The 27,242-nt window shown below is 37.8% G+C and overlaps 1 long non-coding RNA gene across 2 annotated transcripts; it reads left to right on the top strand.

The window, feature by feature from the left end:
• Positions 1-4,872: 4,872 nt before the first annotated feature.
• LOC128851366 (uncharacterized) lies at positions 4,873-12,556 on the top strand. Of its 2 annotated transcripts, XR_008448727.1 has the most exons (6): positions 4,873-4,987; positions 5,412-5,568; positions 6,283-6,526; positions 8,038-8,289; positions 9,051-9,290; positions 11,844-12,556. It is a non-coding gene; the product is annotated as an uncharacterized LOC128851366 (long non-coding RNA). The 2 variants fall into 2 exon arrangements; XR_008448726.1 differs by lacking the exon at positions 4,873-4,987 and having other exon boundaries at positions 5,168-5,568.
• Positions 12,557-27,242: the final 14,686 nt, after the last annotated feature.

The following is a 27,242-nucleotide window of genomic DNA, read 5'->3' as shown; positions in this document are numbered from 1 at the left end:
GTGGATTGCCCTGACCCAGATGTAGGACCTTGCACTTGGCTTTGTTGAACCTCACGATGTTCACACAGGCCCACTGCTCCATCTTGTCCACTTCTGGAGCTGATTTGGTCTCAGTGTGTACTAGCCTCTTTCCATTCCTTGAGGGAGAAGGATGTGAAGATAGTGGTATGGCAAGATAATTCACTGCACTCAAGGCATGAGTCTCATTTGGAGAAAAAGAGCAGTGGAATCCTGGAAAGCTGCACCAAGAAAAAACTCCAGTACTGTGTCTGTTTGTCTCAGCCTGACAACTTGAAAAGTATGATGCTGTAAGCATAGAAAATTTTTGTGTGCAAGTGTTATCATGACTCTCATTTCATCCTCCAAACCACATCGTAATTCAGGTTAGATTTATTGGCCTTGTTTTCTTTCAATTTTTTTTAAGAACTATCTGGCAAGTCTAAAAAAAAACTTGAAAACATCTAGTAAGTGTGTTCCATTATTTGAATTTCCACATCTGGTCTATTTTAGCCCAGAATATGCTGCAGTGAGAGGAAGACCAACAGATGTCCAGACAATAATAAAAAACCCCAACTTTGGCTATTTATGTATCACTGCTAATGAAGGCTGGGGATTTTTGTATGCTGTTTCTGATAGGTGGACTTCAGCTGCCAAGTCAGAATTCAATATAAAGTCAGAATTCATTTGCAAGTGAATGTTTCATATAGTCAGATTGTTGTTTCTTTTGTCGAGTTACTGGTCTGCGTAAATTTTTGTCTTTTTTTTAATAAGTTTTCTATCATTTTCTCATTTCAGAGTCTGTTAGTTGTTATGGAAACAATTGTCATTGACATGACTCAAGCTTACTCATAGACACATGGGCAAAATAACATTGGTTTCTATATTAGTTGAACATTTATGTAAAGACTTGGGAGCTAATAAAGATTTTTATGATGTTGATGGCTATGTATATGTGTGTGTGTACATAAGTACATTAACACAACTCATGAAGCTGTGATATCCTGGGTTTTATCCACATATGCTTGAAAGGAAGTTAAGGTATACAAAGTGTCCTAAGAAAGACTCCTGTAAAAACACTTGTCATATGGCCTTTTTAAATATTCTGTATGTCATACATTTTGAACCAAGTTTGTTTTGGAGGTGTGCTAGGGTTGTGTTAGGATCCACAGAATATGCAAGAAGTTCATAGCAATAATTATTTATACTTAGTTTCCCATCTTGTCCTCTTTGTGGTGTATGTTTAGTGTATTTAAGAATAGCGAATCTCTTGGTCATATTTCTTCATGCTGCTCAATCCTTCCACAACTCTAGAGCTATAGGCTAGATTGAAATCTGTACTGTGGGAAGATCTGTGGTACAGGAAGGAAGAAGACTTTTTGCGCCATTTTTACTTTATATAAACAAAGTCATTTTGTATGAGCTGAGGACAGCTTTGCAACATACAAAGTAATAATAGCTATAGATTACATATATGAGGTGAATCTTGCTTACTTAGTAAATCTTACTTTTTTTTTGTTTCAGAAACTTCCTCAGCAAGACATCGAAACAAAATCTTCGTCCTCAGAAAAAAATATTTCTATGATTGATGAGTGACACTGTTTTCTACCTTACTTCAGTGTGATAGTTAACTTTTTCATTTAATTAAGGTTTATGAAATGTAGGCTTACTGTACTTTCTTTAGATCTCCATCATACTTTTACTTTAGTTTGTGCATTGCGTCATTTCACAAATGTATCATACTTAATTCTTTTCCTTTTTCTTTTTTTTTTCTCTGCCTTTTGTATTCTCTTGACTGTCTGTTTTCAGAAGTTTTATATCTTTCCCTATTATTTCATAGTCATTTGATGGTTTCTCTGACTCTTAGGAGATTTTTTTCTACAGATTGCATGATTCTCAGAATAATTCCTCTTCATTGGTTTCATAACTTTTAGTTCAGCATGAGTTGTTTCTCCCTGTACTAGTTGCAAGAATGTCATTTAGATACTCAATGGAGATTACAGGTAGAGTTCACAGACTTGCTAAGTTTTGTCTTGTCTCTTTTCCCATTGATGACAAAGATAAACTCTCTCTGACTTCAGAGGAACAGAATTAGAAATTAGATAAAGGCTTTCATTCTGTGAAAAGCAATACCCATCCTTTTTTTTTTTTACTTCTCCAAGATGTTTTTAGAAAAACAGCTATCCAAAATATGTCTGAAATATGTTGACTTAGATAAGTTTCTTCTTCTTCATTTTCTTGTTTTGTGAGAGGCAAAGCAGCAAAGCCATTTTGGCTATAGAAAAGGCATACTAAAGATGGGTTAACTGGCTATTTGAATGGGGTTAACAGATGCTTTGCCTCGTTATAGCGAAACTACACCACTGAATCTTCGCGATTCGTGTCTAATTTTCCTATCATTAATTATCCCATCTATGGGGAAATGTGAAAATGTGAAATTTAGGATACTGTTCCTGTAGGTTAGCATAGCTTCATTGAAACCTAGTTTCACAACTTTACTGTAAGTATTGTGTTAGGTCTTCTTCTGTCACAGGTTTAAATTAATTTCAAATTAATTCAGCAAGATTGTGTCAATTTTAAGGTCTGATTTGTCCATGCCATTAGAATAGCTTCAGTACTTTTTGTCTTTGTTGGCTTTAACAATTGTGGTGAGAAGCAAGGAAAGAATTTGGAAAACTTTAGAATTCAAGATATGTATATTCTCCATGTACATTGATGTAGCACATCTCCATCGCGGCACATTGATTTCAAGATTTGTATATTCTTAATAAAATGGTCTTGCTTTCAAGAGAAAAATGCTCAGCACTGTTGGAAAACATTACTGTCTCTAAGAACATCAGTTTGCTTTGCTTGGAAGAGGCTTAGATTAAAGATATCATAATTTCATGGAAGCGAATCCAGAAATTACTTGCTTGCACATCCAGCATGTGCAAAATTCATACATTCTAACCTGTGCATCTTAAACTGGGAGTAAAAAATTTTTAACTACTGCCTTTATCTGAATATCAAGCCATCTGATCAATGAAATACCTGCATGGGGAACAGATTTCTGACTGAAGATAAATGCTTAACCTATCAGAAAAAAAATCATTCAGAGAAGACTAGATTCGGAGACTGAAATCTAAGACTAAAAAGTGGGAACTAAATAGAACACAGGTGTTTAATGCCAAAAGTAATTAAATTGAAGCAATTCCTTCAGCGATATGGTGAATTTCATATAATGTTGGAACTTCATAACAGGACTGAGCAGTTTTGTGGAAGGTTTACTATAGACCAAACAGAAGCAGAGGGCTTGATATAGTAAGGATCATTACCCTTTTGCAAGCAGGATTTGCTGGTTTCTGTTTCCAGTATTTGAAATTCTAAGCCTGGTATTTATTAGGAGTGTGCTATTTGCAAGAGAAATACGGCCCATACGAATAGCCAGGGTGCTGTTTTGGCACCCAGAGCACTTCACAAAAAAAAATTAAGGCCTGAAAAGACAGGGGGGACAATAGCAACAGAAGGAATTCCACCTACATAACAGAGAACTGTCTCCAAAAAGAGCAACACGGTTCTGCAGCTGGAAACAGAGTGGAGGAGGGAGGGCGAGCCAGGCAGAGAAACTGAATGTTGTTTTCTTCACAGTGGCTGGGCCAGCTTAGAGGATCTTCTTGAGGATATCAGAAATGCCACACAAACACAGTGAGTAACTTAAGAGCTTGGCTGAGCTGAAGACAGCCTGTGATAGCTGAATTCCTCCAGTGCTTCAGCTCATCTGGAAATACACAGCATGAGTGATAAGGGTGGGTAAGAGGAACAGGTTCCTTCTGAAGAGTGACAATATAGTTTAGGGGCCATTATTACAGCTAACAAAATGTCATCCTATGCTATGAAAAAGTGGTTCAGTTTTGGAAGAAAATATTATGGATTTATTAAAAAAAAGAAAGAAAGAGAAAGACATTGCATGGAAATAAATTAAATTCTAAACTATTTTGAAAAAATTAAAATTGTTAATTTGAGAATGCCTAAATATCTTACTGTCCTTGTCTTTCACTTTGTAAGAATGAACACAGCTTTCTTACCTCTTCATTTTTAGCCATATGACCTTTCTAAAAACAAATGGTTCAAGGCGTTTGGCCATGAGACAACCATGGCATTTGGCCATGAGTCAGGTGGAATTCTAAGATTCCTACCCTACATAGTCTGGATATATATACCTAAGGGACGTATAGGCCCTACATTCCCTCTTCAACTTTTTCTCACTGAGTCGATCAGTATAGATTACCCAGAGCCAGCTTTTAGAATGCACTACTTGCTAAGCAAAGTTAATGGTAAATTTAGTTTCAAGCTAAGCCTACAGGCTGCTTCTGCTCTATAATTTAAATCTGGAATTTAAGTTTTATGATGCCCTATGCAGTCCTTAGGACACATTCGATAATGCTAGTTTCAGAGTAGGAATGGTGCTCTGCTTGGAGGTAAGGCCACAGAAACTTTCTCAGCTGTCATGCTGCCTTCCATGCAGTTTCAGGTACCCTTTTTCTTTTACACTTTTCTTGATTTTCTATTGCATTCCTACAAATAAGGTGTGGATCAGTGTGTGGAAGAAATTGCCAGCGCATGGAGATGGAGACATAGGAATGCGATGAAACTCTGCGTTTAAAATAAAGGTAAGACTTCAAAAAATTGTACTTTTTGGCACTTGTAGGAACTGAGAGAGGAGATATGTTTTTAATAAGTTAATTTCTATCCTGAGTTCAATGAATGCGTGTATGTGCAAGTGAATGCACATAGTAACCTTTTGGTTTAGGGTGGGTCAATTTTGCACAACTTATTCTTATGCTAAATGTAGAAACCCTTTTTTTCTACAGTGTGTTTGAAGAATGTGGAAAGATACTGTAGGCCAGCTTCATAGGATCGTATCCTTTGGTGAAGAAGAATCTTTCCACATGCACAACTGTCACTGTAACGGCTGTCTAAATGAGGACTAGTAATGCTGATGACATATTAAGTATGTAGTTAGGCTTTTGTTCTTGTCATGCCCATTCATTCACATGGATAGGAGAAGCTTAAGAGAGATGACTTTTTTTCAGTCCACATAGCTGGTTTTAATCAAATCATTTAACTTACTTCTTCTCTTCGCAAGGTTATGGGAGGTTGGGGGTGGGGGGGAAGAAGAAAAAGAAAAAAAGGCAAGTCTTCCTTAGCATACTTTCTGTGTTTAATATACACAGTTCTGGTTTTGTATTTCTCTGCATTTTAGGGTGCAACAGTGTTTGTCACAGTGTTTGAGATCTCAATGCAGCAGTGGATGAGAAATAATCTAGTATTTCCAAAGGTGGTTAGAACTTTACCCTGCAAGCTTTTCTTATGTCAAATAGTGCTATTTAGACTTTCTTCGTGTTACATGACATTCACCTGCCACTGTGCTGCAGCTTAGCCCAAAGCCAGTGTGACAGAGCGACTTTACTTGGAATGTCTTCAGATAAAGATTTACTGGAGGAAAGAGCTCAGAGTGGAAAGAGAACTTTCTCTCTCCTCTGCCCCTCGTTACAGGCTGACAACCTACATGCATCATCTCGTGTGACTCAGGTAAAACTGTACAGTCCCCGGATATTCTTCACTATGTTGCAGCTTTCACTTACCCCTGAATTAAAAGAATATAAAGAATATGTAACAGCTCTTGGCACATGGTTAATTGCAGTCACAGAAAATATATAATATTAGCTTTTTTCAGTACTGTGTTTCTCTACACTATAAATAACAACCTTAATTTATTTCATGATTCATAACATTATTCACACCCCTGTCATCATGCTTTCATCATCAAACAACAGTGATCAGGCTTTGTTATGAAAAGACAATAAATCATCTATTATTTTCTTTTTTGCTGTTGATTCACAGAATTTGAAGAATATTTGAATGCCACTGCAATATTTAGATTGTCATCTTTTATTTACCATTGCACTGATAACTCTTTTTATCATAGAGTTGTTTCTCCATGCTGATGAGGTTAACTGAAGCAAAGCAACACACATTTGACTGTTTTATATAAAATTAACATTTCACATATGAAGATGCTTCTTCTAAATGCATATTAATGTCTTCTAAACCATCTGGCAGATTCATCCAGCTAATAGCCTTGATAAGGTCTTTAGACCAGTTCAGATTTCAAATTTCAAGTTTATTAGATACACATTTTTCTCTAAGTGTGCTGTCATAGATCGCACCCTTAATAAAATAGATCCTGAAAGAAGAATTCTTGATCTTGATTTTGTGTTTTATCTCATCATGATATAAATACAGTTTCTTTCAACATAATTGAACCTTGTGAGCACCAAGGTCAAAGAATAAGGAGAGGGAGGAGTACTGCAGCAGAGATTCCTCTGGAGGACACCATGGGAAGCTGTTATTCCACCGCAGCCTGTGAAAGATACCATGCCTGAGCAGCTGGATTACACCTGAAGGAGCTACAGCCTGAGGAGGATGCACACTGGAACTGGTTTAACCTGGAAGAAGGCAGCCTTAGAGAGGACTCATGTTGGAGCAGGTGAACAGTGTGAGGAGGAAGGAGTGACAGAGAGAAACTTATAGACTGACTGTATACACCATTCCCCAACCTGTGTGGCTCAGGATGAAGGCTTGTGTGTAGGGGAATTGGGAGGGATGGAATTAAATTTAACTTGTTTTGCCCATGATAGTAATGGTAAGTGATCTCCCTGTCTTTACCTCCATCCACAAGCTTTTCTATCTTATTTTCTCCCCAATCCTTATAAGAAGGGAAAGAGAGTGGCTGGGTGGGTATCTGGGTGCTGACCAAGGGTAACTCACCATGCACTGACCAGAATATTTGTATAAGGAGATTTTTTTTCATTAAATATGTTGGGGCTTTGATAAGTGAATATTTAATATATTATGACTGCTGATCTTCCATTCTGTTAGCATCTAACTTATATACTGTGTTTCCTATCTGATACCTGTATCTTCCAGTAACGTGTGATACTTTACATGTTTTCTAGATTTGGGTCTTCATATACTGCTTCATTTAGAATGTAGGTGTTTGAATTGATTCTTGCTTCTGAACATGCATAGACTTCAGGTGTTATATTTTTTTGAAAATCTGTATATAGCATAGTCATAAAGTTTTACTATGAAGAATCTTATTATTCATCTGACTTTTTTCAATCACTTTTTCTTTCTCTGGTTTGAATATAAAAAGAGAATTCATAGCAAAGTACGCTGCCAACCTTGTTTTGATGTGACATTTAAAATGAATTGTTGATTATTATTCTCAATTTATTTTTAGCAGGTCAGTTGGGGTTATGATTTTTCAGATATAATATAAAAAAGCCAATATTCTTTAGAGTTTATGTATTTTTTTTCTTGCTAGCTGCAGCTTGAGAGGGGCAGAAACAGTATAACAGCACAAGTAAATATACTCAATTTTTATCATCTCCATTTTTTCCCTGAAATATATGTATTTACTCTAAGTAGTGGACAAAAAAACCAGCCTGTGATTATTTTTAAACAGCTTACTATAAAGCTACTACACAGCTGAAATGTAGTAACTGACAACATGAGCACTTCTTTCTGTATATAAAGAGACCCAAAACAGGTTTACTTAAGGTAATGAAATTCACTAATCACAAAAAATCGTCAGACTGCACCTTTATAGTTCACCTTTAGATTTAGGGAAAAAATGTTCAGCAATAAAATTTGATTACTATGATTACCTTACTTTCAACCTCATTTTGTATATTCACTTTGATATGTAACATGCCTTATCACAAGGATCATTTAGAAACCACCCTTTAAAGCAACACTATCTGTCTCGATAATTTGCACATGAACCATGCAAGTACTTTGCCTTCATTGAATTTATCATGTAAAAAGGGTCATAATTTTTTTATTAACTCAATAAATGTAAATCAGAAAATATCTGATATAGGAAAATCATAAACTCTCTTAACCTGAACAAACATAACATTGTCTTCCTAAGGTATGGAAATAATGACTGTAGTATGCTATGGTTATAGAGACTGTATTTGCTCTTAATTTCAGTGCCATACTCTTCAATGTTGTGAGACTATAGTGCTGCACTTACGGTAAGAAAGCTACAATCTCAGATATCACTGCAAGAAACCCAAGATATATGAAGACAAGACAGTGCCATTTACAGTCAAAACAAGGAAACTTTTGTGGATGGAGTAGAATCTGGGTGCTATTTTCATGATGATATAAATATCCCATGGGATTTGGAAACACACTGTCCAGTTTCTGACTCTGCACCTAACAAACGCTTCAGTGGACAAGGTGAGTTGTTCTGAGTGTTTACCATTAAGCTGGATGTGCTTCTCAGAAATCCCTTCTCTCTCTTTCTCTCAAAGCTGTTCCTGAGGCAACTTTGCACTAACATATCCTAGGACCATGCCTAGACGTTATGGTATCTGTTGCAGATTCATGTTGGTATGGATTGACAAAGCAACCTGATGCATTTCTGTGGAAAACTATGTTTTATCAGATAACTACTGATAAATCAAAATCTGATCAGTTTCTTACGTCAATGAAGACCTAATTCCAGTATAACTAAATTCTGCTGGCTTTCTTTGAAAGAAGCTGTAGACTCTCAAGGCATTCAGACCTGATTCTGTAGGCATTTTGTTCCTGCTGTCCCTTGGGAGCACTGCCAGTTCTGTAATGAGTTTTGCTGAAAAAAAAGTATAAATATTTGCTCTGTGTCTGTGTTTTTGCTGCCTGCAAGTTCTTGTAGACATATCAGCTGTTGTAATTTCTGTTTTAAACAGAAAATTTGACCAAATGATTTGCTTGTTTTGTGTAAGGATTTTCCTTAGTTGCCAATTCTAAACTGCTGCAGCCCTTTCTATTACGTTTTGAATGGCAGTCAGGTGAAGGAATTTTATCCCCCTTGAAGTCAGTATCTGTTGAGTAAGCTAGAACAGGAAAGCTTTTAGGATCATCCCCTCCCCTGAGGAGTTCCAGTGCTTAAAGAAGTCTTCATCCTCTTCATTCTCGTAATGGTCTGATAGAAAATGCATTTTTTTCATGTGTTCCAGATTTTTTTCCAAAGCTCAGTGTAAACATCACTACAAAGAGGAATCTGAAAATTCAAGTTCCTGAACTACCAGATTGCTTTTGAAATTTGAAAAGCAGATAAACCTTTCAATCTGCGGCTTTCAGTGCTTCTGAAGTTCCCAGTTCCAAAGCGGTTGTTATGGAGGAGTTATCTCAGAGACACAGATACTAAAAGCCTCTGTTGTCCTGCAGTTCACTGAGCAATTTGACAAAAATACTAGGTAAGGTTTTATTGGATATTTGTCTGTGTTTTGGCAAGCATTAGTTGAAATAGATGTTTATGTACAACATTTTTATTGCTGAAACATACTTCATCTTAAAACTAGTTTGGTTTATTGCCCTTGCTACTCCTATTGGACAGCTGTTACAGAATATTTTGGCTCTGATGGTTACAACTTTGAATTTCCAACCTAAATGTATTTATGGCCCTTCTAGAAACAATTTTATTAGGTCAACATTTTAAATAGCTTCTCCCCTCCCCCAAACTCAACTGCATCACAATATATTTCTTCTCTTCTAACTGTTTAAAACAGAACTTACTTTAATTCCTTCTGAAGTATATCAGCTTGCTTTAGTGTTGTCCGCTGCCATACTTCTCCAGTTATTTCTGTATTGTGGCTGGTCTGATTCATGTTGTGCTACCAAAAAATTTATCAGCTAGCCTTTACTTTTTGTGCCTGCATCAAATGCAATGTAATAGAAAAAAATAAATAGGATCCATCCCAAGACTAATTCTTTACTAATTCTGTTAACAATTGATCCCAGATTGATTATTACTTTCTCAGATCTGTCAGTTGCCAGCTTTTTTTCTGTCAGTTTACTATCCAATGCACAATTCTTGCACCAGTTCTCATGATCTCTCACTTGTTAACTCTGATAGGCAATCTGTCAGATATTTTACTATATGTCTGACTGATTAATTACATTATTATTTTCCCATTTATGTTATGTTATAGACTATAGTTATGAGGTTGATCTGATCCAATGATTCTTGAATAACATATTTTGGATTTTATTTTTTTTTCCACTTATCCTGTGGTACTTTATTCCCTAAATGAATTCTTTACTTTTAAATAACTTGGTTTTAACCTGTAATTTATGAAATAAGTACTTTCAGATAAAGAATGTATTTATGTAACGGAGAAAATTCTACAGGTCCTGTGGGTGAGTATTCTTTTTTCTGTCAGGATAAAGACTTGAACTATGTTTTCTTAACTCTTAAATCTGACAGTTTCCTACATAGGATGTGCTAGCCAGAGAATCTCCCATTTACCTCTTTCTGAATCTTCTGTCTTTTAGATAAAGTACTTAAACACTCACTGGAATACAGAATGCGAAAGTGAGAGTGAGTCCAGTCTGACCTCCTTTGAAAGAGGAGACGTGGAGTCTTCATTCTTAAACATAATAAATATTGAATTATATTAGAAGATAGAACAGACTAGACAAGAGAAATTAAGGACAACTTCTCCTGGCTTCCCAATCTATTTTTAACATGTTGAGCCTCTTTTTCCCAGTTTTAGAATATTAGATCACCAAATTGGTGTTGCTTTATAATGAACACAATCACTAACTGTCAAAAAGAATTTTGCCTTTCAGAAAGTAATGACTAATTGTATTTTTGTATTGGCTTGTTATGTTAGACAGTAGGACCCACATATGAAGCTGTTATTTCCTTTACAATACACCGAATGAGCAGTTGCTAAATAGGAAGTAAACTTTTTTCCCTCTAGAATGTAATAAACCTAACTACCAAACTTTTCTCAGCAAGAAAAAAAAAAAATAATAATCCTTTCAACCTCTGTTCTTAGAATGACAAGAAAACTCTGATCACATGCCGGTGACAAAACTGAATCTTATTTTTGTGTGATATCACACAATATTGACCATCAGCTACCAGCCACTGAAGGATGATGTAACTAGTCTGCACTTGCAGATCACCAAAGTGTTACTCATGGCCTCAGACTCCTTTCTAGCAACTGGCCTTATCTTTAAAATTTCCTTGGAAATACTGAATTGGAAATGTTTTTTACTGTTCCCTTGCATAACCTTAGAAAAAAAACAAATTAGGTTTTAACAAAACCTTTAATTAGCATGTTGCATTTTAAGATGATAGTTTAATTGTTTGAAAACATATGCAGCATATTTTCAGGTGTTTTTTTTTTCTTCCACTGCTTTCCTGTTCATTTATTTCAAAGATTATACTGTCAAATTAATAGTATTGGATATATATTTATGCAATATTTAGAATTACACAAGAGATATTACAAGAGGCAAAGTTTCATGTAAAACTTATGTTTCTGCACCTGCAAAAAGGTGGATGTGTTACATTTTCTTCTGGTGGAGAATTTGCTGAGGAAAATGTGATGGTTTGGACAATGAAGAGCAAAGCACTGTAGCTTCCAATGGAAACACCTCCAATCTAGGAACTGCTACAGCTGGAGCCCAGCCTCAGAGACGAGTGTGAAATATTGCCACCAAGTTAAAATACATAAAACCCAACGTAAGGTTTAGTCTTCCAAACCAAAGTGATCTCTTTAATAGCTAAAACAAGCCAATATTTCTTGACAAGTATGTCCCAAATAATTGTTCAATGAAGCCAATGGGTGCCACAGTGCTTCTGTTGCATAGAGATATAGAGCTTTATTTTTTATTATTATCATCACAGGTATCAGCATTATTAAGCTGGGTAACGATATTGAATGTATAATGCTGTCTTAAATATTTGAAATAGAAACAACACAACAATGAACACAACAATATTTTTGTGATTTCAGGTCATTTGAATATGATTTTCCAAGGAGATAACTAAAAGAAGAGATTATTGAGTACATTCCCATGAAGAAGAGGCTTTCCTTTCTCAGATTCCCAGGAGCTCCTTGGGAAAACAGATTTTTATTTTAATATAGCTGCCTTATCCATTGACAAACAGAGAAGCTTTACTTCTGATAGAAAATTATATGCCTGTAGGCAGTGCCTGGAAAATGAAGAAATGCTTGCGTCTTTGCTAAGGTTCTTGGATAACCTTTTGCCACAGCAAATCCCACAGATCCTACAGAATTTCAAGGAGTGGACAGCCAGGAGACAATGTGTTTTTGAAAAAAGTATTTTGGAATTGCCTTTAGTAGATTTTTCTTAACTTTCTTGTGTGGCAAAAAGTCAGTATTTTTCCTACACCTGCACATGTAATTGAACATGGAAAGAATGTCTGAAAATGTATTCTAAAATTATATTCAGTATAAAACTGATAATTACCCAAGTAGCCCTTATTTTGTGTAAGAGAAAGGAAGATTATACAAGGATATCAATTAACTAATGTTGTAAAACATTGCCAGTGTTTTGAAAGGACAAGTTTTATTTCTGGTACTTAGCATCGTGCTCAGTACCTGACAAATTTAGTATTTACAAAAATATTATCCAGCTAGGTAAAACTGAAATAAGTGGACCAATACAGAATAAAGAATTACATCGGTATATCAGATGAAGTTGGAATAAGTGGTCTGTTCTGAAATAAAGGATTTTTAACTCATTTAACAGCTATAATTTGTTTATTTATGTAAAATTCTGAATTGTCTCTTCTATTCAGTAACTCTGAATACTAAAAGTAGGAGGTAAACATGACAACAGATGATGGACTGCTGTATTACAATTAGCCTTTGACACAAGTGGGAATTTTTGTCAAAAAAAATTAATTGAAAAATAATTTCTTTTAAGACCAAGGCCATTTAGCTCAAGTTTCCTCTGTCAGCACTTTATTTTTATATCTAAAATCTTGGGGTTTTCTTTTTTTTTTTCCTTTTTATGGTAAAAGGGAGTAATTGCCAGAAAGAAAATATTAAGAAACATAATGAAAACATTCCTGAGCATTCTTATAATAGAGGAAACTTGTTTTTTACCTAAGTTCACTGTAATACCATTATCTGCAAACTACAACTAAGGGTCATAATTCCTATGCATGGAAATGTATTTGGTATAAGGTAAAGCACCAGTTTCAACTGGCTTATCTCATCTGTTAAGTCTATCTGCAATTTGTCTGATTCCAGAAAATGTCTTATTCCAATTATCTCTCTTATTCTGGAAACTGAGGGTTTCTCACATGTAGTTAATCAGGAAAACTGGATAAAAAACAGCTGTTGCAGAATAACCTCTCACACAGAGAAAACTAGTTAAAGGTAATAGGATTGAGCTGGTGATAATGGATTCAAATCTATTAAACAATAAAATCCTGCTCACTCCTTCCAAGATACATAGCTCCATAGGTCTAGCTAAAGGACAAATCACGAACACCTATATTTATGACATAAATAGTCAGGTTTTGCTCTGAGTATGCAATAAGAACATATCTACTCTTTTTGTGTAAGCACTTCTTATGGCTACAGTGGATGAAATTGTTCCCCCAAAATAACTTATTTCATGTCTCCTGCTCTTTGCTAGCTATATCTGTACATACTCTGGAAAGTGGAAAACAGAAAGTAATACAAAGTGGATCACAGTACTTTAATATCATTGATCCAAGGAAAAAGAGAGAAGTTGCACTCAGCTAAATTGCTTTTCAGATCAGTGATCCAAATCTCCACTTTGTTTCTCCATTTTAATTGATAGAATCTATAATGATTCCTGAAATGAGCAGAGCGATTTATGAGGCAAATCTGCATTTTGAGTTATCAGAAGTTTCCAAATCCTGTTATACTGCATTTTGAATTAAAGTGGAAATTTTCAATCAAGTACCCTGGCATCAGATTTCCTATTGAGGTGAAAATGTTCATTAAACTAGCTGTATATGCTAACACTGTAATCAATTCCTATGTAACAAAAAATAAACTACAACCCCCCTATCACACCTACAATCCAGAAAGTTTTCCACATAACTGTCTATAGTATAGGGAAAAACCTCAGCATTTTCATGTGTGTTCCTATTTCCCATTGATTTACATATAGAAACTTATCATGGTTAAAGTGTCTTTTTGGTACAGTTCTTGCCTGAGGCTTTCTTGGCAATTGGCTAAAGATCAATCTGATCTGACAAAATCCCAGAGTACATAGTCAAAAGTCTTACCAATGGTTCTTGAAAATACAGAGTTTTTCCTTGATGTAATTTTTTTTTTAATTCAATGTTAGTACTGCTGTACTCATTTATGCTGTATAGCAAACCCACAGAATTATTATACAATAGTTTGTCTACACAGAATAGAAGAATAATTAGAATCAGATCTTAAGGAGAGAAAACATTAGTTTTACGCTGGAAAAGTGGGTGATTTAATACTGACCTTGCTGACAGGGTTGACCTAGCAATGTCATGGTTCGCTTATGTGTTCTGTTTACAGTGCCCCCCGTTTTTCACTGAGGAGGTTCTGAGTTTTTCTGGATATCAAGAACAAAGATATGAATACCCAAGGCTGATTACCTAATTTATTGAGCAAAGCACAGAAAGAGTAGAGAAGCTGATAGCAATAAAGTGGAAGAAAAAGTGATAACCTCATGTCCTTTCTGATGTTGCTAGAAAACATAGAAAAGGTAATAGCAATCTGACATCCCTGCCGATGCTGAGAATGCTGGCTGCTGCAGCACCAGGTGAGCCTCTTCATGTCGATCACAGCATACTGTGCAGGTCCTGTCATGGTGAGTTTCATCACCATTGAGGTCCTTGCAGATTTTCAGGATTTCCTTACAGGTAAAAGAATCTACTAATCATTTCTGCTGTCTGATAAAGGACAGTTATGTGTAGGTATGCTGCCTAATCTCAAGGTAAGACAAAGTTTATAGATGGTATCATCCACATGTGCTAGCTGGGAACCATGCACAGGCTTCTCTGTTACATTTAATCAGCTAAGTCCATCCAGTGGTCAACGTGGTTCATGAAGAGTGTTATGGTCCTACGCATTTCCATAGGAACAAATCAAAGACAGTCACAGTACAAGTTATATAGTGATTCTTCGTGCTAAAATACAGGTCTCTGCAATCAAGATGTGATCATACTCTGCCCAGATTCCAGCGAAAGACACCCTTCTTACAATGTCTTCTGCAGTGGCCCACTACACCCATCAGTACAGCAGGGCACATTCTTCCGAGGGATGATCTCTTTTGGGATTATCTTTCCTCTTCTCTTCAAGTCATGTACATCCTATCCTAAAATGATGGTAGATTCGATGTCTGCTAATCTTTGGCTGGATGCAGCTGAGAGTGCTTCTGTTAGCAAATTGAAAACTGCATCCAGACCTTCCTGGTGATCCAGCAAATACGTCTCTTTGCTCTTTTCTTTCCTTTGGCACTAGAGATGGTCAGAGTAATAGACCATCTGCAGTGCTGCAGTATGTGAAATAACACTAGGGAAAACCAAGTGGATCATGAACAGCTTTTATAGTCCTGTATTTCAGGAGTTACCAGACTCTGATAATTAATTCTATTAAAAAAAAAAATAAAAAGGAAAATCCAAGGTAAATAGTAGATGCAGTGTGAATTTTCTGGTTCCATATAATACACTAGAAAATATTTAACTGATTGAGGTTCAATCTTTAGGCTATCCTTGGCAGGAAACAGGGCTAAGCTTTCTTGATAAAAATCAAAGAAATCTGGAGCTTGATAAGCCAAAGTTTGAATAGATGTTTCTGAACATGGGACATATACTTTATAAACAGACATAACTAGGCAAAGTTAATTTTGAGCTGACATATAATTCCAAAGAAATTATTAAGGCACAATAAAAAAATAAACTGAAAAACTGAAATATTTTTTTAGTTCTGTGCTTATCTAAACTAAACTCATTGCTGTCTCTAAGAGTGAAAAAGGCATTCTAAATAAAAATATAGCACATAGAATGTATGTACTCGTAGGTACATTTTGTCACATAAATAAAAAAATTCGTTTTCTATGTGTGATGGTATACTTCCATAAACAACAGAGTTGCACTGCATTGCATACCAAAGGGCACTTGCCTTTTATTTGGATTCTTAAAATACTGAGCTGGATTAAGAAAGCTTGGTTTGCAAGATGCTGATAAACATATGTGTTGTACTTAAATCTCTCATTTCCTGCTGGTCACACTCTTGACTGTTCAGGGTCCTTCATGGACAGAAGAGATTTTTTCTTCTTGATAATATAAGAGACTTTGTTTCTATTGGGATTTGTTAAAAACTATGACAGGAAAAGCATAGAAAGTATTTGTTTGTGGTCTCAGATTAAATGGTACTCTTTTGATACGGTGATAACAGGTGAATACGAAGAGCCTAGTTAATTTTCCAACTATTACTAATGTCACTTTTAAAGCTGAAAAGCAGTAAATGGAGTGCCTAGCCTGGGGATTGCATTATTGCTTCTGTCAAGCCCTTTCCACGTCTAAGTTTTTATTACAAAATCTGTATTATCCTCCTAAAGTCAGAAAAAAATCCAGACCCTGTAGGAAGAAGATAACAAGGGATATGCTTTGATAATTCATTTGAATTTCAAACATAAAAATGTTATGTAGACAATAGTGAGAAATAAAGCAGTAAGGATTCTCCTGGTGAAATCATTAGAGATGGGATTAGGCTCAGACATACTAAAGTATCCTATGTATTGACAATGTTGTCCTTGACTTTTGCGTATTTTACATTTATGTCAGACATGCTATTGTAATACTAGTAAATTAATTGAAAGGGGGCTTGTACATGTATAGATAAAATGAATTTAATGCATTGTGAATGATTAAAAACACAGCAGAGAAGATCAATAAAGGAATTAATTGCAATGGACTGTCTAATAAGTGCTTACAAAGAGTTAATATAAAGTGGCCTGAGAGCATTTAGAGACAACGCTATCAGTATGTCAGCTAAAGATATTTGATAATGTGTGATTTTGTATGAAAATTCTATAATTTTTCTCATTTAGTTACGTATGTTACCCTGTGATTTCACATATTGCCCAGTTATTGGTCTTGTAATGTAAAAAGCAATGCTAATATGAGTGCTGGGTTAGAAATCATAGAATAATAGAATGGTTTGGGTTGGAAGGGACCCTAGAGATCATCAAGTTCCAATTCCCCTGCCATGGTCAGGGACACTTTCCACTAGATCAGATGGCTAAAAGCCTCATCCAACCTGGCTTTGAACATATCCAAGGATGACACATCCACGACTTCTCTGGACAACCTGTACCAGAGCCTCACCACCCTCACAGTAAAAAAGTTCTTTCTAATATCTAATCTAAATCTCCCCTCTTTCAGCTTAAAACCACTACCCCTCATCCCATCACTACACTCCCTCACAGAAAGACCTTCCTCAGCTTTCCAATAGGCCCCCTTTAAGTACTGCTGTAACGTCACCCTGGAGCCTTCTCTAGGCTGAACAACCCAAACTCTTTCAGACTGTCTTCGTATGGAAGGTGCTCCCGCCCTCTGATCATCTTGATAGTCCTCCTCTGGGCTTGCTCTAACAAATCTGTGTCCTTCTTGTGCTGAAGACTCCAGAACTGGGTGATCTCATAAGATCAGAGTAGAGGGGTGGAACCACAGAATCATCTTACTTTAACTGCAGATCATATTTCTTTTGATGCATCCCAGGATACAGTTGGCTTTCTGGAATGCAAGCACACAGTGCCAGCTCATGTTGAGCTTCTCACCCACCAGCACCCCCAAGTCCTTCTCTTCAGGACTGCTTTCAATACCTCAATCCATTCTCTGTTCAGCCTCTAATTGTGTTTGCCTTGACCCAGGTGTAAGATCTTGCACTTGGCCTTGCTGAAATTCAAGAGGTTACCACAGGCCCACCTCCAAGGTCTAACAAGGTCCCTCTGGATGGTATCCCTTCCCTCCAGCATGTTGACAGCACCAGACAGTTTGGCATCATTAGCAAACTTGCATTTGCAACTGCCCATTTGCAACTTCCATGCATTTCAAAAGCATTTTTTTAAGTTTTTTTTAGCATTGTGCAGTATACTATAACACTTGATATCCAGTAAATAACAATTCTGTGAAAAGGCACTGGGAATGCTTACATTCAGTGAATATTTTTAAAAGTTTATGGCCTATGGCAATAGAATTTCTAGAAATTCTGGATAATAAGTTGGAATGTCTGCTACAAAGGATGAAAGCATCTCTTCTTCTATATGCTCAAATATTCATACTGCTTAAAATAACTGGAATTATAAATAGATCACTGGAAAAAAAACCAAAACATTAACCAATCTGAAAAATTACTTTTAGCCTCCAAAAAAAGACAGGATTTTTTTTGACAAATTCATTAGCAGTGATATGGCAAAGATTAGTATACAGTGGATGCAGTTCCCAAAACAGGGGAAATTCAGAATTATAAGTCACTGCCACCGTTTAGCCCCTGTACTTATACATGCCTATGAGGTTGATGAAGTCCCGAGCCTTCTGAGCTCTGAGAATGCTGTCATTGATTTCAGAAGACAATACTTCACCTTGTGATTTTTATATGAGGATGACTGTTTTGTCACTGAATAGAATATATATCAAGTCAATGTGTCTTAGTTTTCAGGCCTTCTGAACTCGCTGAGAATACTGTCATTGATTTCAGAAGACAATACTTCTCCTTGTGACTTTTTATATGAGGATGACTGGTTTGTTTGTGAATAGAATATATATCAGGTCAATGTTTCTCAGTTTTTCTAACATTGATATAAACACCAAATATATATATATTTTATTATTTTACATTCTTTCTACTGAAAAAACCTACAGAGTAATGGTCAGAACCTAATCTTATGAATCCAATTGTAGACAGAGAACCTTTCATTTCAGTTCAATTACTTGTAACAGCTCTAAACTACTAGACCTCTGGATCTTAAGGGGTAAGACTGCTGACAAATCCAAACAACTAACTTCTATAATAATATAATGCTTCCTTCATGGCTTTTCAGGGCTGCTGTGCAACTGGTTCTGAAATGGATAGAGTGGCTGTAACTCAGGATGATATCCTTCCATTGGTGGACATCAATAAATGCTTTCCGAAGAAGGAAAAATTACATATTTCAGAAGAGAAAATGAAATGTCCTTGTTGCCAGTTAGGCTTTTTTAAAGGGTGATTAGAAGTAATCAGAGTTTTGATTATTTTAAAAAATATGTCATGACACAGTAGTGAGCGAGAAACTCTAAGAATGCAGGTTTAATTCCTTTTGCTCATAATATTTTATCACTGCATGTCTATCCTGCATATGCAGTGGTAATACACAGAAAATGAACATTCTGGAAGGCATTATTAAAGCCACTGAATAAGACAGTAGTGTAAAACTATCAAGGAACTTGTGTATAACATAAAAACACACATGTAAGGGAATACTTCCAAAACCACATCGTAGCAGTACTTGTATCTTTGAAACTAAATGAAGTTTTTATATGCAAAAATATGTTTCATTTAAGAACTATGCAAAAAATAAGACTATAAAACCATTATGAACTTTTACTTTTTTCCTCCATTTTCTTGTTAATACTAAATTGCTCCAGTATTGCTACTGCATTTATTTTATCCCACATAAGGTGTTGCAAAACAAGTGATATTTATTTTGCAAATATTTTTTTGTGGATTGAATCGTTATCTCTTTGCCCTTGTAACTATGTGGCTTGTATGCTGAATCCTGTAATCTACCGATGACTTGTTTACTTTGAGAGGCTTTCTACTATAATTTCAGGTTAAATAAAAGCAGTTGGTGTCAGTTTCACAGAATAATCTTTAATTCCCAAGTTGTATTCTTTCCTTTCTCTGGTTATGATAATTTTGTGGTTCACTCGACTATCTGAATCTCTGGGTCTTGCACAATTTAAACAGTTGGAAATAGTTGACTTCTAAAGACTAGAAGAATATTTCATCTTTCTGCAATTTCATTAAAATTATCATTGATGAGTAGGACTGGTAGAGTGGTTTTGTCTTTTAAGAGTTAAATATTTCCTCAGTGAAAAAGGTCTTTTCAAGGATATTAGGATTTGGTTTTGGTTTTGAAGTGTTCATGCCAGTTATGGTTAGTGAATCTTTTGAATAATCCAGTATTTTTCAGTGAACTGCTAGTGGGTATTTTATAAACATGACAACTACTATTCTTCCTTGTTCAGGTTCTTTTCTAGTCTTAACAATTAATCTGTGGTCTAAATAATTTTGTGTTGCATGCTTTGGAAGCCTTCTATTTTCTGCCTTTTTGTAGAAGGGAAAGTCTCCATACATGTTCTGAATTAAATTTTCTTCTTTGTGCTGTGATATTTATTACTGAGAGCTACTTAAATGGAGTTTATCCTGCTGATTGAAGAAAAGTTATTGAAGTCTGTAGAATTTTCTAGGTTCTTCTGAAAGGTTTTCTCCATGCTTCCAAATATTTGTCATTTGTACAAGGTAGTATTACTTTTGAAATTAGCAAGGGATACTGTGACTGTTAGTGTTACATGAAGTAAGCTTTATTTGCAACAGTTCAGTAAAGCCTTTATTTTTGTTTTTAATGGCATGCTCTTTTAGCCAGTGAGGTAGATTTTGATAGGAAATGGAAAGTGGAGGTCTTGTTTCTCAGTCATCATTTATTGAGGAAAGCAAACCATCTTGTCAAAATTTATAGTTAAAAGAAAGAGTATACTCACGCAGAAGTAAGAATAGATAAGAAAATGATACTATAGGAAGATGTGAAGTTAACTAGTGCTCAGCATTTACTCTGCTTCTCCAGTTACAGAATTTGTCATAAAATTGCCAGTTCTATGCACTTTCAGGTACTGCTTGATGATGGGGTTAGAGCAGCATTACAGCCTCAGAAGGGACAATCAGCCCTTCTTGATGTTAGGGTGGCATATGTAGGATCACAGAATCACAGAATCACAAGGTTGGAAAGGACCCATTGGATCATCGAGTCCAACCATTCCTAACACTCCCTAAACCATGTCCCTAAGCACTTCATCCACCCGTTCCTTAAACACCTCCAGGGAAGGCGACTCGACCACCTCCCTGGGCAGCCTGTTCCAGTACCCAATGACTCTTACTGTGAAGAATTTTTTTCTGATATCCAACCTGAACCTCCCCTGACGGAGCTTCAGGCCATTCCCTCTTGTCCTGTCCCCTGTCACCTGGGAGAAGAGCCCAGCTCCCTCCTCTCCACAACCTCCTTTCAGGTAGTTGTAGAGAGTAATAAGGTCTCCCCTCAGCCTCCTCTTCTCCAGGCTAAACAACCCCAGCTCTCTCAGCCGCTCCTCATAAGACTTCTTCTCCAGCCCCCTCACCAGCTTCGTTGCTCTTCTCTGGACACGCTCCAGAGCCTCAACATCCTTCTTGTGGTGAGGGGTCCAGAACTGAACACAGTACTCAAGGTGCGGTCTCACCAGTGCCGAGTACAGAGGGAGAATCACCTCCCTGGACCTGCTGGTGACCCCATTTCTGATACAAGCCAAAATGCCGTTGGCCTTCTTGGCCACCTGGGCACACTGCTGGCTCATGTTCAGTCGGCTGTCAACCAGCACCCTCAGGTCCTTCTCTTCCGTGCAGCTCTCCAGCCATTCTTCCCCCAGTCTGTAGCGCTGCATAGGGTTGTTGTGCCCCAAGTGCAGGACCCGGCATTTGGCCTTGTTAAACCTCATACCATTGGTCTCGGCCCAGCAGTCCAGACTGTTCAGATCCCTTTGCAGAGCCTCCCTACCCTCCAGCAGATCGACACTTCCTCCCAGCTTAGTGTCATCTGCAAACTTGCTAAGGGTGCACTCGATGACTTCATCCAGGTCATTGATAAAGACATTGAACAGAGCTGGACCCAGTACTGAGCCCTGAGGAACTCCACTTGTGACTGGCCTCCAGCTGGAGTTAACTCCGTTGACCACCACTCTCTGGGCCCGGCCATTCAACCAGTTTTCAACCCAGGAGAGTGTGTGCCTGTCCAGGCCAGAGGCTGACAGTTTCTGAAGCAGAATGCTGTGAGAAACTGTGTCAAAGGCTTTACTGAAGTCCAAGAAGACTACATCCACAGCCTTTCCCCCATCCAGTAGTTGAGTGATTTTGTCATAGAAGGTGATCAGGTTAGTTTGGCAAGATCTGCCTTTTGTAAACCCATGTTGACTGGGCCTGATCACCCGGTTCTCTTGCATGTGCTTCATGATAGCACTCAAGATTACCTGTTCCATGACTTTCCCTGGCACTGAGGTGAGACTGACAGGCCTGTAGTTCCCTGGATCCTCTCTGCAACCCTTCTTGTATATGGGCACAACATCAGCCAGCCTCCAGTCTAGTGGAACTTCCCCAGTCAGCCAGGACCTCTGGAAGATGATGGATAGGGGTTTGGAAAGGACATCCGCCAGCTCCTTCAATACTCTTGGGTGGATCCCATCCGGCCCCATAGACTTGTGGGCGTCTAGCTGGGCAAGCAAGTCTCTAACCGCCTCCTCTTGGATCATGGGAGCCTCAATCTGCCCCTCTAACTCTTGGATTTGTAAACAGAAGGAACAACTTTCTTTGCTATTAAAGACTGAGGCGAAGAAGGCATTAAGTACCTCAGCCTTGTCCTTATCCCCTGTCACTGTTATTCCTTCTGCATCCACTAGAGGCTGGATATTCTCCCTCGTCCTCCTTTTCCTGTTAATGTACTTGTAGAAAGACTTTTTGTTGTCTTTCACAGACTTAGCGAGTTTTAATTCTAGTTGGGCCTTGGCCCTCCTGATTTTTTCCCTGCACGATCTCACAGCGAGTTATAGAGAAAACTGATATTTATAAAAGAAAGGGTGAAAGCCTTTTGGCCTGATCTGCCTTGAGATAAACATGTTCTTGACGTCTTTCCCACTGAGAAATGAAGTGGTTCATGATGTGCATCCTGTATGATAGTCCACCTACACTGAGGTCCCTAGGTCAACATTATAAAGAAAGGACTGTGAAGATGCTGGCATTATCTCACCAATCTCACTGCATAGCCTCCATGACCTCTGCTCCATCCATTGCATGGCTACCTGTCAGCAGCTCAAAATGAACAATGCATTCCTGTCACTAAAGTAACAATTATCCAATAACCCACATACTTTTGCCGAAAAGTGTGACCACTTATAATCTACAGTTATGCAACAGAGTCATAGAAGATCCTGTTCATAAACACGTGTAATTCTCCTTGCCAGGAGCAACTAATCTGTTTGTCACCAAGGAGATGACCTCTGCCAGTGCAACTGAAAGCCAGAAACAGATTGCTCTGCTCAACAGACCTGTATCCTATATTTCACTTCATCTGTGGCAATCTCTATTCTTAGCTTCTACGTCTTGCACTATAGCACAAATCAGTCTATTTTCATGGTTTTGTTTTTATTGCTTCATGACTTCAGAAGTTATAAAATGAAAATCCAGTCTTGCAGTCATGCACAGGAGTAAATTCGTTTTCCACATGCAATTTCATTTACCTCTGTGGGAAAACTAGCTCTCATGAAGCTCTATGTGCCTATTCATGTTTGCAGGATCAGGCTCTGAGTAACCTGACAGTTCTCTACAGCTGCTTTACTGTTAGCTGTCTACTAAATGCACCTAGAGCTATAAGTCTGATTTAGTGTGAAGTGCTGTAAAGAAGAGATATTGGGCAAGATCCCATTTTCAGTCACATTACTTTAAAATGGCAGAAACTGTTACAAAGACTTTTCTCAGTTTTTTCATCTTATCTATCCTTTTACCCTGTCTTTGCCTGCCTATGTATATATGTCAGATGTCATTTTATGAGTTTTATGGGAAGTGTTTCAAAGAGCTTCAAAGAGCAAAATAAGTGGGATTTATATAATTTCCAAACAGACTTAGGGATAGATATATACAATGTACAAGGGAGAACCAAGCCCTCCTTCAGCTTTGGAGAAGCAGAAGCAGTTGGCTCTGCACACACTCCAGTACTGCTTTTCCTTGGCCCCCTAAAGGAATCAGTGGAGTGTGTCCAAGTGTTGTGTCAGAATTACAGGATCGTAATTTGTTGCTCTAATACACTAACAGCAAACAACCACTAGTTCCCAAACTAAGGAAGTGTCTTTTAGACTGTACCTTAAGATATAACATTATTATGCCATCATTACAGTAAACTGTCTCATGGGCACAGTTCAGCCCTTATAGTACATAAAATTATTTTAAAAACAAATGTCACATTACTGTAAAGATAAAACAAATGCAAAACATTATTTACAGGAAAGCATTTTAATGAGACACATTAAAGTTCAGCATTTGGAATTCAGAATGGTTAAAACAAGTATAAAGAAACACTAGTCTCAGAATTTATTAGATCTTTTTTATTTTGAATATATTTTATTTTCTTCTTAGGTTTGGATCAGGTCACTGGAATGTTTCTTCAAACAAGACAATACACAGTAATACCACACAGGTAAGTGAATCTGCAGGTGCAATGTATTTATAAATGAAAGGATATATGCTGAGCTCAGCACAGTTACAAGAGTTACGCCAGCTAAGGACTATCCTCCAACTGCTCAAGAGGAAATTAGACTTGAACAACATTATGATGACAGTATTTGTTTTCCTGCATGGCTCATTGCATACCAACATGTTAACTAAGAATACAAAGTAGTATAATACTCTAAAAATGACTGTTGCAATCAATATTTTTATATTTGTCTGGGAAAAAATAATGTAAAATGAAGCAGAAAGTGAGTGAGAGCTATTGTGTCAATTCATCCACCTACTAATGTATGTATGCAGGGATAGCTTTCAGCCTTACTTTGTGACAGCACAATAATTACAATAGATTGTCAGAGCTGTCACAAACTAGTCACAACAAAAATACTAAATTTCATTTTTTTTTTATAACATGTAAAAATTTTCAGAAAAGGCTTACTTAAAAAGCCACACAAAACTCCTAATAATATATTCCTTTAGATCACTACCTTTGAGTATGGACTATTTCCTAAATACTCTCTTTAAGTTCATCTGTAAATTGAATCTAATGGACCCAATTCTAGCTCATAGTTCTCAGAAATGACTGTCTCAAAAGCACTGACCAGGGAGATTAAGCCAAAATTATTCTTTATATTTAATTTGAACTTTCCAGGATACTATTATACTAGGTGTTACATAAAGGTAGTGCTAAAATATGATCACAGACCCAAGAGGCCTAAAAAATAAATAAGGAATAAAGAGCAGAGTAATTTATAAGAGAGAGGAGACAGGAAACATGGGACAGTTGGTCAGTAGGACTGATAGTGAGTTCTGTGAGATTTTTTCTTGCTGAAGTTTCTCTTGGGCATATCAGGAAAGAAGAAATTTAATATAGCTTTAAGAAGATATAGTATACTATTTTCCCAAATACTTCTGAGGATCACCTTTCACTATATGAATGACTGTGGATATTGTTTACATGGTCTTTAGTAAAGCGTTTAACAGTGTTTCCTACAACATTTTGCTGAAGAAAGTCACTTTTATAGTTTGGGCAGGAGCAATCTTTACTGGGTAAAAAACTGTCTGGGTGTCCAGGTGCAAAGAGTTGTGGTGAATGGAGTTAAATTCAGTAGGCAGACGGCCAGAAATAATGCTCCATAGGGCTCAATATTGGGCATAGTTCTGTTAAATATCTTTATATATATAAGTGGACAAGGGGATTGATGCACTCTCAGCAAGTTTGCAGACAACACCAAGTTTTGTGTGAGTGTTGATCTGCTTGAGCAAAGGAAGGCTCTACAGAAGGATCTGGATAGGCTTGATCAATGGGTCAAGGCCAAGTGTATGGGATTGAACAGTTCTCAGTCAGCAGAATTGGTGGCAGGTACAGTAAGTTCTGCAGCTGGCCACAGACAGGCAGTCCCCAGGGCGAGGAAAGCCCAAGAGGGAGCTATGGACAGGCAGCTCCTGACTCCCCAAAGCGGCAGCTTGCACATGGGCAGCTGACGCAGAGGGGGCATTCCTGGAAGCATCTCTGGGAGATATGAATAACCTCTAAAGAGTGCGAGCAACAGGAGCGGGGTGAACAGGTGTGTGGCACATCAGAAGGGCATGGCAAGGCATTTTGTGAGGCAGATTGCACAGGCAGAGCAAGCAGGAAAGGGCATGGGCAGGGCTAGACCTTGGTCAGAAGTACCAGGGAACCGTGATGTCCGCTTGGCAGAATAATAAGGCCTCTCCAGGCTCTGCAGCAGCTGTAACTGATGCAGCCTCCCCGACAGAGCCCCAGTAGGTACATGCTGCCAGACACATGCCAGGCTGCAGGTATGCGCCGCTCTTGCGCTGGTATTGGACACCAGTGGGGAATTCACCTGTGGGAGGTGTGCTCAGGTGGAGAAAATCTTCTACTACATGACAGAACTCAGGGAGGGGGTGAGCAGGCTGAGAACCATCGGGGAGTGTGAGAGAGAGACTGACCACTAGAACAACACCTTATGCTCCTTGTCTCAGACCCAACAGTCAGGTACACCTCATGTGACAGAGGACTCCTCATCCTCTCTCCTTTCAGCTGAAAAGAGAAATTTAGCAGATAGAGGGTAATGGCAGCAGGTTCCTGCCCAGGGCAACAGGAGTGTCCCAGCTGTTTCAGCCTCAGCCTCCCAGGTTCCCTTGCACAGTAGATATGAAGCTTGGCAAGTGGAAAAAAACCTTAATGAGGATGATGCATCTCACAGCCTAGAAACATTCCCTAGGTTCAGACACTCTAAGCCATCCACAAAATTTCTTCTGTAAAGAAGAAAAGATGGGTCATTATCATAGTGGACTCCCTTCTGAAGGGAAATGTAGGCCCAATGTGCAGACTAGACCTGTTACATGGGGAAGTCTGCTGCCTACCTGGGCCTAGGCTAGAGATGTGGAAAGAAAATGGCCAACTCAGGTCAGGCCCATGGATTATCATCCGTTATTGATTTTCCAAGTAGGCAGTAATGAAAACCAAAACAAGAAATCTGAAGGCAGTTAAAAGGGATTTCAGGGCTTGGGACAAATGGTGAAGGGATCAGGTGCACAGGTAGTGTTCTCGTCTCTCATTCCTGTTACAGGGAACGACGACAGAAGGAGTATGAAGAGCCAGGAAATAAATACCTGGCTCCGAGCCTAGTGTGAGGAGGAAAGCACTGGGGTTTCTGACCATAGGTTGACTTGTGCAACACCAGGCTTCATTATTCCAGTCTCTGCCTTTGCCTTTTGCAGTGTGAGTGGTGTGGCTTGAGCCTTTGCCAGTGATGGCTGAGGCAAAAAAGTCTTTGAGTACCTCAGCCTTCTCCTCGATATCCCAGGGAAAACAGATCTCCCATTTCCTTCCCAAGAAGGTCCACATTTTCCATA

The sequence above is a fragment of the Cuculus canorus genome, chromosome 2 (assembly GCF_017976375.1).
Source record: "Cuculus canorus isolate bCucCan1 chromosome 2, bCucCan1.pri, whole genome shotgun sequence".
NCBI classification, from domain to species: domain Eukaryota; kingdom Metazoa; phylum Chordata; class Aves; order Cuculiformes; family Cuculidae; genus Cuculus; species Cuculus canorus.
The sequence above is the reverse complement of the archived record's forward strand: the minus strand, read 5'-3'. Positions and strand labels throughout refer to the sequence as shown.